Source organism: Callospermophilus lateralis, unplaced genomic scaffold, assembly GCF_048772815.1.
Source record: "Callospermophilus lateralis isolate mCalLat2 unplaced genomic scaffold, mCalLat2.hap1 Scaffold_103, whole genome shotgun sequence".
Taxonomy (NCBI): domain Eukaryota; kingdom Metazoa; phylum Chordata; class Mammalia; order Rodentia; family Sciuridae; genus Callospermophilus; species Callospermophilus lateralis.
Window position 1 is genome coordinate 973993 of NW_027510486.1, and position 9274 is coordinate 983266.

Sequence of the window (9274 nt, forward strand, 5' to 3'; positions counted from 1 at the left end):
TTTACACAATTTTCATATTATACTCACAATTTTCATGTTTATATACATATATATATATATATATATATATATATATATATATATATAGACACAGACACATGTAAACATAAACATTTTTAATAAAAATGAAATTTGTTTAAACTGCACTGTAAAGAAGGTATCATAGGGTCCTTTAATTTTCATTATTCAAAATAAGTACAAATGGTCTTTGCTAATCATGCTTCCTTAACTATCCAAATTATTTATTCCTGTTAGATCTAATTAAATTTCTATTCTATGACTGTTAATACTCACTGATATTTAAAACAGGATTTAACACTACATTTCATACTTACTTTGCTTTCTCGCTTTTTGAGTCACATATATTACTCATACCACCTCAAGTTAAAAGAAAAATTCTTTAAGATAACTACAAAATGTAATTAATTTTTTAAACTGTTCATAGTGGAAGGAAAAGAGCTAAAGATCTTGAACACTCAAATAGATATGTTATACTTGTGGCCTAATGTATGACTCTGATACATTTTCTAATTTGATCTAAATTTGTCCTTTGAAAAACTGTATTTGAGAAAATTCTATAGGTTATAAGCTAGTCTATTTTGTGTTGTTATTTTTTCTTGGATTATACAAATGTTCTAAATGTTCTGTTTTCAATAATCATTACCTAATTGAGTGATAACTCTATTATCTTCTTTTCCAAGTGTCTTCTGTGTACTAAAATTGAATTTGATCTGTGTTCTTCTGTTTATTTCAGCACATTTGCCAACCAATTTTAGTGCTTTTTTAATAGTAATCCTAAATGATACATCCAAAATATAAATAATGGAGAATGAATTGATATTTTAGGATACAGGATATCAGATTGGCTATAACACTGTGGCTGAAATTTTTAATATAAAATGAGTACAGTGATGAGAAAGTATTTCTAAAACTTTAAGTTTGATTTGAGAAGCTCTCTGTTATAAATAAGTGCTTTATAAGTTTTGTGATTGCCCCAACTATGTAGCTGAAATGCCCATATTTTAATAAATATAAATATTAGAGGAAATTTTTTTAATTATTGGAAAGAAAAGAAAATCAGCTTTTCCCCAAAAAAGTCTTATACAAACCTTTCAAAAACTGAATTTTTGCATTTCAATAATTAGATTATGACCAGAGAGAAATGGGATAGTGCTTTATTTAGTCTTGCATAACAAATAAGCTTATATATCATATATTTTATTTTTATACACTGCTTTTCTCAGCATTCATAAAAGTGTGAAATAATTTGTACTAACACCATATTAAGTTAGTTCTGTGATTTAGATAAGTTGAAATCATTCATTTGATTTAGTTAAGTTGTTGTCCTAAATGCCTATGCTTTATCATATAGCTTTCTGCTCATGTCAGCCATTTTTCAATCTTTATTAGGTAAAAACAAATCTGGAAAAGTGTGTAGGGCCTGTCTTGAGAATTATAGGAATAAAAATCATTTTGGGTAGATATGTTTGTGCTTTTTATAATGGGATACTAAAATTGCATTTTTTTGATTAGCACTATTTTAATTCTGAAATTTTAAATCAAACACATGGATTTTCAGAGATCCAGATTACAACTATTTGAAATCGTCAGGGAGATACACCAGGTTCTGATCATCAATGTGTTTTTAGTTGGTGAAAAATATGTTGGGGATAAGTGAGAAAGCGAAGGCCAGTTTTAATTTAAAGTTGTTAAAAATAGAAATTTTATCTTGATTTTATTTTTAATTCCAAGGAGAAAAAAGTATATTTTGCTAATGAACATTAAATGTTGAATGGACTTTTTCTTATCTTCTTATATTTTGTTCTCATTTTTCTCTTTTCTAAAGTCATATTACTCTAAGGATGCTGATGACAAACGTGATTTTTATCAGCGAGGTTATTTGAGAAATGTTACATGATCTTATGTTCTATCTCTGAAAATCTTCAAGTAAATAAAAGATCATTTTCCCTATAGCTGTATTGTTTTGTGGACAACAGGCAGCCTGAATATCTGCATCTGAAAAAAGAAGAAGAAACAAAAGTCACTGGCATTATTTAAAAAAATAAAAAATTATAACATTTAAATTTGATTGCAGGGCTGGGGAGGTGGCTCAAGCGGTAATGCACGCTCACCTGGCATTCGCGGGACTCTGGGTTCAATCCTCAGCACCACATATAAATAAAATAAAGATGTTGTGTCCACTGAAACTAAAAAATAAATATTAAAAAATTCTCTCTCTCTCTTTAAACAAATAAATAAATAAATATGTTTGATTGCACATATGCTGGGTTTAATTCTGTAACACAAGTAAATTTCACATCTTGCGTGTGGTGAAAATGGAATACCATACACCCCTTTTATTTCAATTAATTAGCTCAATCCTGATTATAAATTAAGTTACTTAACTCTCATAGCTGTGAAGTGGGGAAGAGTATTTTACCCATTTTACAGGTGAGACAAATGAGTTGCATAAAGAATAAATTACTTTCCCAGCATCTCATACCTACTTGGTAACAGAATCTATATTTGTAGCCTGAAAATTTGGCTGCATTATCTGTTTTCATTCACTTCACTAAGGTTCCTAACAGTTTATGGGCCTTTCATTAAAAAGTAGCTTCAAAAATGCACAAGTTGCTAAGCATGGATAGACAAGAAGATGAACACTGAGGTGGTCATCATGTGGGTGTTGCAGAATATCCTCTTTTCCTGCTCCAACAGGGCCCTGAGGGACTTCTTAGATGCTAATTTGATCAAAGGAAAATAAAGACTGAAAATCTGTTATTTCTCAGGATATAAGTTTCTTCCCAATTTTAACATGTATGATTTTAACATGTAATAACTGAGGTTAAGATGAAAAAAAAACGTGCACAGTTTACATCCTAAAGAAGGTGAAAGAAGGAGTATATTATATATACCCCTAGATATAAAGATTTGGGATTGTGTTATTGGGTAGAGGTGCACCAAGGGGCTAATCATGACATATGAGGTACCTATATATTTTGAAGGCAGCTAAATGAAATGGAGGGAAAAGATTCATTGTCCATCAAAATTCCTATCAGTTGTTTATATCATTCAGTCTAGAGAATTCCCATCAAAGAGTTAATGGCCCTACTTCTTCACATATTTTTTTTTTTTTAGGTAGAGCAAGTTAGCTCATGTTCAACTTATTCCCTTCTCTGCACCATTCAAATAACTAGATTAGATACTTCTCTGAGTTCTTTTATAATGATAACCATCTAATAAAATTACCTGCTTCTTTGGAAGAAAAAACTATAAAATACTATGAACTATTTTTATTTTATTTAACCTTAATTATTTTTGTAGTCCTGGGGATAGCATGCTAGTTAAGTATTCTACAACTGGGCCATCTCCAGCTCTTAAACTCTTTTAAGGTAACTTTTGGACTTATAATAGTTATGTTTACATAATGAATATATATCTATGTATTGATTTTCAAGAAAAGATATCTACATTTTACTAGTTCAAATAATTTTAATCTATTTAAAGGTTTTTTTTCTGATAACTCTAAGAAACAAAGTTTTATGTTTAGATATCTCTTCAAAATCTTTGATTATTTTGAAGTGAAATGCTTATCTTTCTGAATTGTGTACATATTATTTATAAAACAAAGCAAATAAAAAATGATTTTCTTCACATCTTCTCCAGCATTTATTATTGTTTTTTTCTTGACAACTGTAATTCCTTTGTTTTTTTAACTTCTTTTTACTTACACTTTTATTCTTTTGTTGGTTTTATATACTAGTACAACCACTACAGAAATCAATATGAAGTTCCTCAAAAGACTAGAAATGGGATGGTATGACAGAGCTTAACATTCTTCAGCATTTATCCTAAAGAACTAAAGTCCCCATACTATAACAATACATGCATAAACATGTTTATAACAGCTAAATTCACAATAACCAAACTATTTAACCAACCTAGGTGTTCATTAATGAAGTAAGAAACATTAAGACAATGCAATTTGATTCATCCACAAAGAAGAATGAAAGGATGTCATTTGCAGGCAAGAGGATGGAACTTTAAAGAACATTATGTTAAGCAAAATAAGCCAAACTCAGAAAATCATGTCATGTATTTTCTTCTATATGTAGGAGCTAGAGGGGAAAAAGCAAAACAAAGATGGGGGCATCTCATAAAATTCAAACAGATATCAGTAGTGTAAAAGAAAGGAACCAGGGAAAAGGAGGAGGGGAGGCAAAGGCGAACTACTAGACAATGACATTGGGCAAATAATGTTATTATTTTTTATGTGTGTATCAATATGAAACAATGAATCACAATACTGTGTATAATTGTAATGCACAAAAAATATAAGGAAAAGAATTGAAAGTTAGAAAAATAAAAATCGTACATTGAAAAATATTTAAATTTAAAAAAATAAAAAGTTTTTAAAAAACTAACAATATCTCATTTTTAATAAAGCTGTTTTACTGACAATAAATATTCATATATTCATTTTCTTAAATCAAAAATGAAAGAGAGACATGTATTTTCAAGGACGTTAATATGCTGACTTTGATTTTCAACTTATGTTGAAATGAAAATAACAGTTTTTTAAAGCTTTAACAATAGCAAGGTTTTTGTACTATTTCTTTGAACCAGATGGTTTTCAAGAAAATTGAAGATTGGCAAACACATTATGAAAGGAACATTGTTTTTCATTAATAAAGAAGATAAACTGGGTTCATCCACACAAAACTTAAAAATTTCAAATGTATTTTCAGGTTTTTTAATTTTAAAGTGTTGAAAGAACCATGGAAAGTAACATGAAAAGAAATAGGGTAGTTTTTTCTGCATTTTGTAGATAAGAAAACAGAGAAAGGCAGAATTTTAGTCACTTGTACAATGTCATTTTACCACTGAATGTCAGAGTGATCTGGCTAACACAAGAACAACTCACACTTTCTCTAATGCAAAATATGGTAGTGTATTTACCTGTTTTTCACCTCAGTGAAACAAATTCTAATTACCAGCATTATATCACTGCTATTGACCTCAAGAGAGAGAGAAAAAAAGAGAGAGATAATAAATATGTAACATATAGGGCTGTACTGATTTAGCTCTGAGTATGAGACTGTATAGTATCTTATAAACAAATATATCTCAATTTATACACTATCAACTAAGCACCAAAGACACATACATGCTTCATTTAGAATATACCTTTCTAAAGGAAATCATGCTGATTTCTCTGGATAAACTCAGTGTCTTCATTAATCAATATTTGCTTAAATCAGGACTGAAAATCAGTAGAACCTTTCCAAAAGCTGTCAAAAGATATTATTTAGCACTTCAAAAACAAGTTGAAAGCATTTTTTAAAAATTCAAGCAGTTGTTTTGTTGCTATAACTAGAAAGCACAAAAGCAGACACATATTCAGGTAGCAAAGTGTTGCTTCATGTTGCATAGTACTTTAAACATACTGAGTTATTGTATATATTTTCTTTCATTTCCTACAAGTGTCATTGAGTGTGTGAATGATTGTTTGGAAGATTTACACTTATAATTGGCCAGTAATGAAAATGAAAATGATGGGGAAAATGCCAGATATTGTCAGATGGTGATCAATTTATACTAGAATTGTGCCGTAGAATGTTGTATAATTAAAATAATATTTAAAAGAAATTGTCTCAGAAAAAGTCTTCCTGAAGGCATGCATATGGAGATTGATACAAACTGCGTGTATTAGAAATTTGTTGAAAACAAGTAATTTTTAAAATTTTACTAACATTAACTCTTTAAAAAATTGAGATACACTTTTATTATGATAATAACATTGAGTAGGCAAATTGTCTTGAAGTAATTCTGTGCTTAAATATGGTTCTGCTATGAGAGTAAGAAACTGAATAGGTGTTTCCCTGACATAGTTTGATTTTTAACTGTGGATTTTTAAAACAGAAACATAGGCAACATAAATAAACAAAAACAAACATCTGAATCTTTAAAGCTTGGGTTAATAATCTCCCATGGGGTTTCATTATATTTCCTAACTTTAGTCAATATCACATGTTAGAAATTTCCAGAACTCAGAATTGAAGGAGCTGGTGCATTTTTTCCTGGGAATCCATGAAAGTAAAGGAAGTAGAATGAATTTCCTCTGCTGCTTTCCAGATTTTAGATGAAAAATAAAGGCCACTGGCCTCGTAAAATCTTAATTTGCTTTTGTTGTTTTATATGAATTAGATTTTTGAAAAAAAATAGTATATACATTAGCTTAAGCTAAAACTCTGTATTATTTTAGCTTCTTGATGGACTTATTATTCTGTACTGTACAGTGCTTTTTGTAGATAAGAGATAAAAATTTCTTTGGGGAACTGAAACTTGCTGGATCAAAAATGATAATATTTCATAACTCTATTTCATGGAAAAATTATCATGATAAAAGCTTCTTTCTGGTCTACATTGACCCATGTACCTTAACCTTTGTCAAATAAGTTATAGCCTATAGAGGCACAACAATTCTGCATTGTGCATAAAAACTAGTTTCTCAATCAAGAAAGTCATAGTAAATCAAAACAAAATGGCTAAGGTCATTGGTTTATTTTCCACTGTACCCTTAGTCCCTTCCATCAGCCATAGATTGGTACCCGAACCTTACAAAATGATTTTGAAAATATAGTTTTTTTTTCTTAAATTTAGAACATGTAGTAAGAGTGTAAATAGAAATATAGAAATAAAAACTCCAATATTTCTGTTATGGTTTAGATATGATATGTCCCCCAAAAGTTCATGCATGACACAATGCAAGAATATTCAGGGATAAAACAATTGAATTTCAAAAGTTTTAACCTACTCACTGGATTAATCAATTGAGGGCTAATTGTAAACAGGTAGGATGTAACTGGAGGAGGTAGGTCACTGAGGACATGTCTTTGGGTTTTATATTTTGTCCCTGTTGAGTAGAGCACTATCTATGTTTCCAGATTGCTGGGTCCAGAGCTGCTTTCCTCTTTCACACCTACCACCATGATGTTCTGTCTCACCTTGGGCCCAGAGAAATGGAGTCAGCTATTCATAAACTGAGATCTCTGTGACTGTGAGCTCCAAAACACTTTTCCCTCTTTTATATTGTTTTTGTTAGATCCTTTGGTAACAGTAGTACAAAACTGACTAAAAGAATTTCATTTATGGGCTGGGGTTGTTGCTCAGTGGTAGAGTGCTCGCCTGGCACGTGAGACCCTGGGTTCGATCCTCAACACCACATAAAAATAAATAAACAAAATAAAAATATTGTGTCCATGTATAACCATAAAAAATTACTTTTTAAAAAGGACTTTCAGGGCTGGGGATGTGGCTCAAGTGGTAGCGCGCTCGCCTGGCATGCGTGCGGCCCGGGTTTGATCCTCAGAACCACATACAAACAAAGATGTTGTGTCCGCTGAAAACTAAAATATAAATAAATATTAAAAAAAATTCTCTCTGTCTCTCCCTCTCTCTCTTTAAAAAAAAGGAATTATATATATATATATATATATATATATATATATATATATATATATATATATATATATATATATAACTGCGACAAGGAGTATCATCCAAGGATTCTATAAACTGCGTTTTATGTATACACAGGTATTTTTAACTCTTTCATCCAACTCCTATAAGGAAGTACCTTAAACACCAAAGTAAACAGGATTCTGTGTACTTCTAAATCTGTTAAAGCATGCACAAAAATTCAGCTATTACATATGTCTCAATTTTGCTGAAAATCTGCATTTGGATATTGAGTAAGGAATAATATTTTACTGACTCAGTTTACTAAATTTTTTAACAATGATTTTGTAGAAGTTTACTCCCAAGTTCCCAATGAGACCTGATAAGTTATGATTCAATGAGTTAATTAACAATCAATATGTTACAAATGTCACCTTATGTAGTCACAGATTAAAAATTGAAAGAAAATATTAGCAAGCATAATCAGAGAATAGCATTGAACACCACAATTAAGCATTTCACAAATGATTGCTGTACATCAGAAAAATTTTGAACTTAAGTAAGAGATAAATACCCAGATATAAAACCTGGTGAGTTAATCTATAGCTGAAACATCTTGTAACAAATGTGTGACATTAATTAAAATTAATAATATCCCGATTCAATTTGGTGAGAAAAATGAACCTACCTTTTAGAATTAAATTATTATATCAACTAAATATTTGGGAAGCAAAATAGAACATTTTTATTTTAAATGTCATATACTAGATAAAGAATGAAAACAACTGTTGGTTAATACTTATAATTTTTAAACTTTTCTACTTATTTGTTTGATTATTATCTTAATATAATAGCCTTGTGCTCTCTCCAGAATGGGTGTTGATGTCATTACATTTTTTTAAAGCAGTGATATTTATAGAACTTATTCTGCATCAATAAATGTTAGATGATTTCCACAAATTTACAGAGTATTTAATACTGTTATTCAATTTCAAAATTTTATGTCATCTCCACTTTTTATTGTAAAACAGAACATAGTAAATTTTTGGTATAAGTAAATTTTATGCTTAAACAATTAATAAGTATATTTAATAACTTTATTATTAAATGTATAAGTAGGTTGTGTCTACATTGGTACTAATATTCATTAACTATTTGACAGGACTTTATAGTTTACTATCAATGATGATCTTCACTCTATGTCCTTAGAAGAATTCACCTAGATATGTATACCTACATGACAGTAAAAATGATCATTAGTAGCATGATGAGTCTTGAAGGAACACTGATTTGTTTGTAGAGAGCTTATGTGCCCAGACAGGGAAGAAGACTTTTACAAAGATTTTTCTAAGTTCTTGGTAATGCTTCAGATATTTGGCAATAGTGCACAGAATATATAATCAAAATAATTTTATTAAAACCATTGAAATAATTTTCTCAGAAGATGACTTAATGGGATTTACATATTATTTAAAATATTACTCTGCTTTGGTAAAATATGAGATATACACATTTAAGTGACACTAACCTAATTATTTTAAATATAATTTTAAAATATATGTCTATGTTTAGATAATTCCTGTGGGTTTAAAGATAGTTTATTACTGAAATTTACTTTGTTAACTAAATGGCAATTCCTATACATATTTTAATTAAATAAAACAACATTTACTTTTATTCAAATTTACTTTTTAATCTTAAAAAGTAAGCATGCAATGTAGTCCTTCTCAAACTATTATTTTGTTTTTCAAATATATAATACTGATATTTTTTATTTTTTTTAGAAAGAGTGAGAGAGAATGAGAAAGAGGGA